Source organism: Sabethes cyaneus, chromosome 2 (genome assembly GCF_943734655.1).
Source record: "Sabethes cyaneus chromosome 2, idSabCyanKW18_F2, whole genome shotgun sequence".
In the NCBI taxonomy this organism is placed as follows: Eukaryota; Metazoa; Arthropoda; class Insecta; order Diptera; family Culicidae; genus Sabethes; species Sabethes cyaneus.
In genome coordinates, this window is record NC_071354.1 from 115,238,803 (window position 1) to 115,250,452 (window position 11,650).

General features: G+C 38.1%; 1 pseudogene; it reads right to left on the minus strand.

Annotated features, from left to right (window-relative positions):
• Window positions 1–7,401: 7,401 nt before the first annotated feature.
• LOC128735906 (splicing factor U2af 38 kDa subunit-like) lies at window positions 7,402–9,059 on the minus strand (annotated as a pseudogene).
• Between the last annotated feature and the right edge of the window lie 2,591 nt (window positions 9,060–11,650).

Genomic DNA, 11,650 nt, shown 5'->3' on the forward strand with positions numbered 1-11,650 from the left:
GCAGTCAAACACTGGTAGTTTGGAGCATCAAAAGCTCACTCGTCCTCATTTCGCCTGTAAGTGCGCATCACCGCTAAATCTCCATTTGCTCGTAGAGTTGCAAATAGTTGCAAAAAAACTACACGCCCTTTGAACCATCACAATCTGACGCTCATAAAACTATATAACATACGACGGCACCTCGCGGCACACAAAATAAATATCAATTTCATTGCGCGCGCTAATTAAAGAAACTAGCATTTGCGAAGGAAACTTTAAGTGTTGTAAAAGTATATTTATATAAAAAAAACTGAATTCGCATATAACGCTAATGCAGTACATACCTTCAGAAACGTCATCCATTTTGGTTGATTGTTATCGCCAAACCACAAATCTACATTGTCGATAGTTGATATTACATGATATGATAAAATGACTTATTATGCGTGTAATTATGTCAGAATATGTCATGAATAATAACTTTCGATTTTGGAGGTTTTAGGACAGGTTTTTAAGGTTTCCAACCACTATGCGGTCCATGAAAATCATATAAATAACGAAGTACGTTAAAAATCCTCGGAGGTACGTTATGGTACGTCTTTGGTACATGCTAAAAACATAATGACATTTGAATTCGTTTCGATGGCCCGGCTGGATGGATTGACATCAAATTACAAACAAATTTTGCGCACTTGGAATCGCTCATGCCAAACAAGATTAGCGCTGTAAAAACGATCATTTTTGCCATTCTCAAGCATATTTATGGCGAAGCTTTTGCGCTATTTCTTTGAATGAATTAATGATATTAAGTGCAATTTTCATCTCGTTTCCTTAATTTCTAATTTTCTACTTAGGGGGAAGTCGTCTATGCTCGGACACTTTAGGTTTTTAAGATAAAACACAAAAAATACCGGATTTATTACCTTGATTCACACTTTAGTGTAGAGAGAAACAATATTATAAGCAATAAAATACAACGTAACAAAGTTTGCGCTGCAAGGTTGATTTTGAAAGAAGATAGTACTTTGAGTACAAATTAGCTCAAATCGAAAGCTGTCTTCTATGCTCGGACATGATAAACTGATCTATTAACACCAGCATCAATAGAAGAAAAAGATCCTGGAGCAATTTAAAACTCCAGCACAGACCTTGTGACTCCAGTCCTGGCAGGTTTGCTGTATTAAAGTTGAATAAAGTTCTATTCACATACATTTTTTGTTGAGGGTGCTGGTAATGTGGAATGCATGCAAAAATGTACGCGGCAACTCCATTTACAAAGCATCTCGATTTTTTCTACGTTTCGCATTGCTCAACTAGTTTTATTTTACATAGGAATCAAAGATATAGCAATTCTAGATGAAGTAAGTATATTTTGCTGATTACTTTACTGTCCGGTCATAGAGGACAGGTTGGTGTTCGGTCAGAGAGGACACGACACAGTTTCAAAATATTAAGGTTTTTCTTCAAAATCTTATATTTTCATGTCAAATTTAAACTGTTTCGAACAAATAAGTTTATCAAGCCAACGTTCAGAAGTATTGCTTCTTTTATTCATTAAAAACATTTGCAACTGCGCTTGTATGAAATTTACTCGATTCTCTTTGTTTTAATGGTTGAACCGTCTGACAGTTCTCATTTGTTTACCTTTTGAAACAAAGACGTCATAATTGGGACACCATAAAATCATGCAATTTACCGTGACTGCACATAATTGCGATCAGCTCCTAATTCCGATCACTCAATCTAAATAGTCATTTTTTAGAAAATTGAGCTAAAATCTGTAATAAATCAGCATGCTCAGTTATTGTCCTATGTGTTTATGTGTCAGCTGTTGAAAAATTGACTGAAACAATGGGGCACTATGCACTTTAAAATAAATTCAATTCGACAGGAAGTAGCAAAAAACGCTATCAAAATGTATGTTCTTAACCGAAGCGCTAAGCGCACGATCAAATTTCCTAAGATCATAGCAGCGCACTATGGGGCAGAACACCCCGGTTAAATGCGCGAGTGCTTTTAAGTTCTTGCATGCAAGTTTTGCGCGAGTAATTTGCGTGCAAGGTGGAAAAACTTGATACGGAAAACCAAACACTAAAATGCAGGTAGTCTAAGACGAAATGCGACATATTTTTTTCATTTCCACAAGGGGAAAATCGGAAACAATACAGGTATCTTCTTAAAAGTGACCTAAGTCATGCATATATCGCAAGTATTGAGGAAATCTCTCGATTTTCCCAGAACTGCCGTACTCAGAATGTTCCCTGAACCCGGCAGTTCTGGGAAAATCGAGAGTTTTCCTCAATACTTGCGAGATATGCATGACTTAGGTCACTTGTACGAAGATTGCTCTGGTTTAAGGAATTTACCAAACATGAAATTTTCCTGAAAGTTGACCCACTAGTAGGTGAACATTCGCTCGTACTCATAATTTTCCCTGAACCCGGCAGTTCTGGGAAAATCGAGAGTTTTGCCTCAGTTTTATGCCTATGTGACTCCAATTTTAGCGATTATCGAAAACAAATTATTAAAGGTGATGTTTGTATTAATTTCTAATTTTCCAAATATTTTATTTTTGGTTTTCCGCCTGGAAATTTCCTCAAGTTTCTTGCATACAAGTTGCAGAGTTAATTTTCCCAGCTTGCATGCAAATTACTCGCGCATTTAACCGCGATGATTGCTACTCTGTCAGTTACTCGTTATTTTTGTGCCTTCTGCCTAGGGCTGTCGGTATTGGGCGCTTTTGGTGAAAACCGGTATTGCGGTATTGGTATAGAAAATACCGGTAATACCGGTAAAATACCGGTATTGGCAGACTATTCGAAATCAATAGAAATGTTGCTGTTTTTCAGTAAATATCTTCATATTCAAACTTGAGCTTCAGTATCGTTGCTTAACAAAGTGGAATTTAAGCAGATATAACACGCTTAGCGATTTATTTCCCTTGCTAGAATGGGCCTTGTTGCCAATGCTTCCAACGATTAAAAAACTTCCACTTTCATCGAAGTTTGACGAAAGGCTCTCAGCGCATCAGGAAATTTCCTTTCATTTCTTCAAATTTATAGTTGAGAAAGCCGCTTTCAACTATTTTCAAATCAGCCTGTATTGCAGCTTCCAGCATAATAAATGCCCCGCTCTCCTTCAGTCTCTTCACGAATTTTTCCTTCATCCCCAAACCGAAACAACCTTGCATAACATCATCCATTTCATTATCGTTCACAGATACATTCTCTTCATTACAGAATCCGAATATTCGCAGATAGTAGCTTGAAGATTTCATTTGCTTGTTTAATCAATGTATCACTAGAACGACTTGGAAAATATTCCAAATTCTTTCCTGGCAGATCCTTTGATGGCAAGAATACTCAAAAAGCGCAAAGAACCCCTTATTCTGATCAGGGCCCGGCATTGTCGAAACAAATGAATGAAGCTGACTTTTTCTTACCTTCGCTTCATACATTAAGCGCCTGGTTTCATTTATTGAACAGAACGTTTTAAGCAAGCTTCAGCTGAAATTAGTGGCTATTAGTGATGTCCGTTAATCGTTCGATTAATTCAACTAATCGAATAATTATCAAAATATTCGAATAATTTCTAATCGAATACTGGCAGCACGAGTAGTTGAATTAATCGAATAGTTCAAAGGAAATAATATGAATGCGAATAATCCCCGAATAATAGCCGCTAATCGTTCATAATCGTTCGATTAATCGAATTAATGAAAAAAATATTTGAATATTTCTAATCGAATACCACTAGCACGAATAGTTGAATTAATCGATTAGTGCAGACAACGCTCGCATACTAATCGGTAATCGAATAATTGAAAATTTCGGACATCACTACCCTCGTTCAAACAGATTTCTTACGAACGCGATTAAACCTAGTCCAATCTGATGTCTGTGTTAGGGAAGTGTGCCAGAAAAAATGACACAAGTTCGTTATCCCAACAGAACGCAAATTCTTTACTGCGTGACGATTAAACCTCGGCGAATTTGATATCTGTGCTGGAAAAATGTGCTACAGCTGTAGTGTTCGGTTATAATACGGCTCTGTATGAATACGCATGCTTGCCGTTTCATTAAAAGTGTAGTGAAAAGATGTGCTGTTGATAAAATAGGATTGAATTGGTGAAATCCTTTCAACGTGGGAAACCATGGATAATAAAAACAATCTTTAATTTCAGTAAGGTAGCAGGAAAGTAATAATTTGTGTTCTTGATTTTGTTAAATTGTTTTCAAATGCACAATTTGAGAATTGAACGTATGCAATGTTACTACTTTGATAAATGTTACATACAACGCATGTAGCATGTATATATGTTGCACATAGCATGTATACATGAAGAATCGAATGATTACAAGCATGAATACATGCTACTATCACTACAAAGAGACTTACGTAGTCCTGCGTCACCTATATATGCGATCGTGTCTTGTACACAACCCCTCTGATTTTTTTCCTGCCGAGTGGTAGGTAGTGGGAAATGTGTGGCATGTCAATATCGGTGCCATTTAGCCGTGAATAGCGAAGACTTACATCACAAAAGCGGAGTTTTGGGGATATATTGGTTTTTATGAATGCCGTGTTCATTCATAAGCTGAGTATATACCTTTTTAATTACAAGGGCGCCTTCAATAATAATATACATTTGGTGTAACTACTGCAGTACGGTTTCATATTTTTGCTTCTCTTAATGTGTGTGGCATATGCAGTGTCAGTTTATTTAGCTTTAGTTTATTTTTATACTCGCAAGATCTAAAATTGGAAACATCTAACTCATTTCGGCATACTGATAAATACCAGAAGGAAAAGAATTGTTAAGCAGTAATTACAAGCGCTGTAGTTAAGCATGAGTGCGCCCCTCACGACCAGCGTTGCCAGATCAGCGGTTTTCCCGCTAGATTTAGCGGGATTTCAAGTCGGACAGCGGGACTTAATAACCAAACAGCGGATAGCGGGAATCTAGCGGTTTTCTTAAATAACTCAGCGGGATTTTAGCGGGATCTCGATTTAGCGATATTTGATAGGCAAAAAGAGTGCTGAAAGAGAGGTTGACAGCAAAACACTTCGTTTAGTGACATTCTAATGTCTGCTCATGCATTGGCAGATGGTTCAGTATATTCTGTTGATTATAAAATTCTGTGGTTTTTACCTACAATGGGATAGTTCTGACAAATACTCATTAGAACTTACTGAAAAAGAAGACCACCAAACAAATCCGTTTTGCACTAATTCGTTGCCAATGGATGGCAAAATCCAACTGATTCATGAATTGGAAACAAAACAACACTTATGTATCTATATACATCATAGGGCCCTATTCTGTAAGTCACGTCGAGCAACTCGGCTCGACTCAATCACTGTCGTGTGTCGAGTGCAAGAAGAACGGGTAACATAGCGGCTCATAGCAAAAGTCGACTATTCGAGCAAAGTGACACTCGACGTGACTTACAGAATAGGGCCCATAATTTGGTTTGTATGATAACAAAACCAAAACAAATCGGTGCTAAAACAAAATAAAGGCGAGAACAAAGAGCCGATGCGCTTTACAGATATTTTTGATTTTTGGGTGCTTCTAAAGATTGAAACATATCTTCTTTTGTCACCAAAAACCATAACTATTTGCCAGCGTTGCTGAAATTTTGCATGATTTTTATCATAGCTAGACACAGAAAAAGAATTTGTGCTAAAAGCTTCTTTCGAAATTTTCGCCTGTGTTCTTAGACTCCTTAATCTTATAATTCTTGCGAAATTTCGCAGTAAACTGTCATTATATAAGGGATAACCTAATATTTCGTTTTCTGTTTCCTGAATCCCAAAACTTCGTCAACATGAATGCAGTAAATTTGCATAATGTTCATTCAATTGCAACCTCTCAATTTCAGCAGATCCTAATTTCAAATGCAAGCCTTACTGAAATATTGCACCAGAAACGAAAGAATAATATGACTTTTGATTCAGCGGGATTTCTAGCGGGAAATTGATCCTGGCCAGCGGGATTTCAGCGGGAAATCAAGCTCTGGGCAGCGGGAAAATGGGCAATCGACCTGGTAACACTGCTTCGTATTGCCACAAATTAACCTGTGTTGTACATAAATCATGAATCTCGGATGATCTTTGTCACAATCTCGAGTTTTGTAAGCCCCCCAGTGAGCGGCGCTTCCGACGGCGGGTCACCGGCAACACTCGCGACCGTCTCGTCCTGAATAATCTAGTGTTACTATAGATAGTTTTTGTGGTCTTGTATTGACTAATGTTTTATGGAAGAGTCTCGAATTTCTCGAGTTCGATTAGTTTTTGAGTTTCGCAAAAATATCTGTTTTATTTGTATGAGAGTCCATATCCCCCTACCACAGGGGCGAGAGGTCTCTAACTATCGTAAAATAAATTCAAGACTCCAAAATCTCCCACATGCCAAATTTGGTTCCATTTGCTTGATTAGTTCTCAAGTTATAAGGAAATTTGAATTTCATTTGTATGGGAGCTCCCCTCTTAAAAGGGGAAGGGGTCGTAATTCACCATAGAAAAAATTTCTGCCATCTAAAACTCCCACATGCCAAATTTGGTTCCATTTGATTGATTAGTTCTCGAGATAAGACGAAATTTGCATTTCATTTGTGTGGAAGCCCACCCTCTTAAAGGGGAGATGGGCCATAACTCGCTTTCTAAAGAAGAGAGAGATCTCAATTCACCATAGAAAAAAATCTTACCTCCAAAACCACTTACATGTCAAATTTGGTGCAATTTGCTTGATTATTTCTCGAGTTATGAGGAAATTTGTATTTCGTTTGTATAGGAGCCCCCCCTCTTAAAGTTGGGAGGGGTCCTAATTCACCATAGAAAATATTCTTGCCCTCGAAAACCTTCACGTGCCAAATTTTGTTCCATTTGCTTGATTAGTTCTCGAGTTATGAGGAAATTTGTATTTCATTTGTATAGGAGCCCCGCCTCCTAAAGTGGGGAGGGGTCCCAATTTTTTTTCTGTTCAAAATAAATCGTTTTATTATTACAGGGGACTGTACTTAATGTAGCAATCGATCAATTTACTCATTCTTCTTGTCAAGTTATTGCAACAAAAGATTCTGCAGAGGAATTCGTATCGAATTAGTTCCCAGCGAAAACTATAATTCTCAAGAATATGTCGAAAGAATTATATTAGTTCCTGAATGCGAATTTGTTAAATTGATTATTTTTTGTTGTTGCTAAAATAATATGGACAAACCGTCAGCTTTACCAGCACCATATTGCCGCTGGAGGTGTAGAAAATAGTCCGTACGAACATTTGTTATTAAACAGACCTTAGTATCTTCCCTTACGACCATTATCGTTGCGTTCTGGACCTTTACGCTCTCGGCTTCTTGAACGACGATTACGGTCACGGGAACGGTCACGTGGTCTGCCGCCACCTTTTGGAGAACGGGATCAGGAACGTGAACGTCCCCTTCGTCGAGAATACAGATATCTCCGCAACTCTCTTGAAATCGGCTTTAAATGCATAAAGTTGCAAAATCCAGACCGAGTGCATTCGCCCATTTCATACTGCCGGCAGCAAGCTTCACGGAAATCCATCACAGGGGAGAGCTCGGAATAAACCGGACGTCCTCCGAACCAACGGTTATTAAGATTTTTCGCTGCTCGTTCGGCATCTTCCTCTCGACGAAATTTAATATAAACATTACCGACCAAATGATCCCCCAAATTGTCACAAACATTCAGCTCCTCAATTTCGCCATACTTATCTTCGCATTCGACGAAAACGTCCTCGAAAAAATCAGAGAGGTTGTGTACAAGACACGACCGCATATATAGGTGACGCAGGACTACGTAAGTCTCTTTGTAGTGATAGTAGCATGTATTCATGCTTGTAATCATTCGATTCTTCATGTATACATGCTATATGCAACATATATACATGCTACATGCGTTGCATGTAACGTTTATCAAAGTAGTAACATTGCATACGTTCAATTCTGAAAAGATTGTGAATTTGAAATCAACAAAAACAAAATCAAGAACACAAACTATTACTTTCCTGCTACCTTACTGAAATTAAAGATTATTTTTATTATCCATGGTTTCCCACGTTGAAGGGATTTTACCAATTCAATCCTATTTTATCAACAGCACATCTTTTCACTACACTTCTAATGAAACATGCGGACACATGCATGCGTATTCATACAGAGTCATATTATAATCGAACACTACAGCTGTAGCACATTTTTCCAACACACATATCAAATTCACCGAGGTTTAATCGTCTCGCAGTAAAGAATTTGCGATCTGTTGGGACAACGAACTTGTGTCATTTTTTCTGGCACACTTCCCTAACACAGACATCAAATTAGACTAGGTTTAATCGCGTTCGTAAGAAATCTGTTGGCTCGAGGGGGCTTTGTCACTCTCTCCGGCGTACTTCCCAAGCAAGGACAGCAAAATGGTCTAGGTTGAACCGCGGTGTTAAGAAATCTTATTGATATGAGGAAACTTTGTCACTTGTTTTGGCTTACTTCCCAAACACAGATATCAAATTGGTATAGGTTTAGATCATCGTAAAGAATCTTCCAACCAATCACGAAGCGAGAATTCTGGTAAAACATAGGTTTAATATTTTCAATTTTTCAATAGTTCAACATCAAGAATCCATACTTTTCTTCATTTGGGTCAATTCTTAGAAGATTTTCCGATCGATTGATGTAAGAATATTGAAAATCGATCGGAAAACCACTGAGCTATTAGCGCTCAAAACCTTTCATTTTTCGTGACGCTCGCATTTTTCGATTTTTTGGAATGACACCCTATCTCAAAACTTGCCGTAAGACGTAGTCCTACGTCAAAATTGTCATAATGTTCTTGCATTTCCTCATCTGAAACATTTGCTACCAAATGACTTCAGCCGACTTGGCAGAGTTCTGAGGGTTCACATACAAATTTTGCAGCAAACATGTTTGGGAAAATGTAGGTTTATTATGAATCCAAGAACAACGATCTCCATGGCGGCAAGCTCCGATCTTGAAGTAAAATTAACAGTTGACCTTATCCTTTTCAGTGCCGAAAATCGAGGCCAAATACTCAGCCATTATTTGCAGAAGGAATAATACCAATCACGAACAAGTCTACAGGTTTTCAAAGATATTATGATATATTCATCATAGAAAAAATTTTTGTCTCCAAAAACACCCACGTGCCAAATTTGGTTCCATTTGCTTGATTAGTTCTCGAGTTATGAGGAAATTTGTATGGCAGCCCCCTCTCTCAAAGGGGAGAGGAGTTATAATTCCCCTTATAAAGAGGGGAGGGGTCTCAATTTACCATAGAATAAATTTCTGTCACCGAAAACACCCACATGCCAAATTTTGTTTTATTTGCTTGATTAGCTCTCGAGTTATGCAGAAATTTGTGTTTCATTTGTATGGGAGACCCCCCCCCTCCCTCTTAATGGGGCCCCAAAAACCTCTACATGCACATTTTCACGCCGACTGGTTCAGTAGTTTTCGATTCTATAAGGAACATACGGACAGACAGACAGACAGATACCCTTTTTTATAGGTATAGAAGATAGATATAAAACACAGATCGGGAGCAATTACGCTGTAAAGCATTATTGTAATGAAATGTAGTTGAATATATCGTTGCATCCAATTCTTGCAAGACGTATTAACCATTGTTTAGTAGCTCGAAGATACGATTATTATCTCTTTGTTCTACCATGCCGAATTCGGTAGAGCTACTCATAAGAGATAGTTACGCTATAATAACCACAACGCTTAATTGTTTCAATTCCAGTTGCAGATTTGCTGAATTATATCATATTTGCTTTTCCAAATTCAATTAACATCATTTAGGTGTAACCAAAATCTGACCAAACTGTTTGTTCCCTCATAAGCTGTGCTAATGGGCTTCTTTTTTGGGGCCCCTTGGTTTAGTCGTTTTCGGTTTTATTTTAAAGCTTTACTGATGTAAATATTACGTAATTGAACCGAAAATGTTCGGTAGTACATCCAAAAAATGTATTAAGACAGGAAGTTTTGTGCTGAAACACTTTAGTTTTAATAGGTCCCACTTGCCCCGGGTGCTTTGAAGTGCCAACCTTATTTCGACCCATTTTTTCAATGCCGTTTGTCAAATTAAACAACTAGTTTTCGGGTGTAACTTGTTAATACACTCATTATGTTTACCTACTGTCAGAAAAACATGTACTTTTACTAAAGCCTGTGGCCAAAATATCATTTATTGAAAGGTGCGTCAAACTCACAACGTAAATAGAAAATGACGCTGAAATTTAAAGTCCAATATTGGTGTTTGGAATGCCAGTTATAAATAATCTATAATTTTAATGCATGCGTTTTAGTTGTTTCTTTCATTTCTAGAAAGTTTCGTTTAGAGAAAATGAGGTTGAAGAGAGTTATGAGCTCCGTTCCCACTTACCCCGTATTCCCTCTTGCCCCGGCGTACCTTATACATGAAGAACCGTATTATTACATGCATGGATACATGCTACTATCGCTACAAAAAGGTTTACGTAGTGCTACATCACCTATGCGGTCGTGTCTTGTACACATCTCCTCTGATTTCTAGTAAAAACAAAACGTAGTCCCACATAAACATACGAAAACTTTACATAATCGTGCGTACAAAACAAAAATTAATAAGTTCCCTAGTTCCCATTGGAAAGCATTAGCTTATACCATTCGAAATTTTACAATATAGGACTCATTATTTTGACGTATGACTACGTCTTTCAGGAAGGTAGCTGGTATAGGGTGTCATTCCAAAGAAATCTTTCTCGAAAAGTGGTCAGGTTTTGAACGCTAATAGCTTAGTGGTTTTCCGATCCGAATAGATTGGAAAATCTTCTAAGAGTTGGCCCAAATGAAGAAAAGTATCGATTCTTGATGTTGAACTATTGAAAAATTGAAAATAATGAACCTATGTTTTACCAGAATTCTCGCTTCGTGATTGGTTGTTGAAAATGATGTTATCAAAGTGGAAAGGCGTTTTCACGCATCGGCTTATAATCCAGTCAATTTTCAATATATTTCCAAGATACACCTACTAACCTACTAATCGGAAAACCGATTTGGAAAATACTGAAAATATAGAAAACTATTGATTTTCAACGCGCGTCTTTGAAAATTTGAAATACTTTCATATTTTAGCCTTCCCACGTCAGTGCTTCCCTAGCACGGATGACAGAAATATATACGATATGAGCTAAGGGTTAGGCTTCCTTAGCTTTGTATTTAAGTTACGTCCGATCGAAAATTGTTGTGCTTCAGCCGTTGCTGCTTCCCCGGATAAGGCAACGAAGACATCCAAATTCACCAAGCGAGACGCCAACAAACCGAAAAATCCATCGACTCATCCGCCAGTGAACGATATGGTTTTGGCTGCTATGCCTTTTACTGCACATCGTCAGTCGGTCAGCGGCTTTCGTTGGCGACACTTCGGCAAGCAGCTAGCTTGTGACACAACGGACAGGCAGCTTTCGAGTCACATTCGTGACATAATTTTAAAGGTTGTATTTGAAACATTGTTTGCCTTACGGTGCACATCGTCGTCAGTTGGTCGTGTTCTTCGGCTGCTGAGGAAAGGAAAGTATGCTGAGCGTATTGAAGCTGGAGCACTCGTCTCGCTGCCGTGATGGAATATCTGGCTGCTGAAGTTCTGG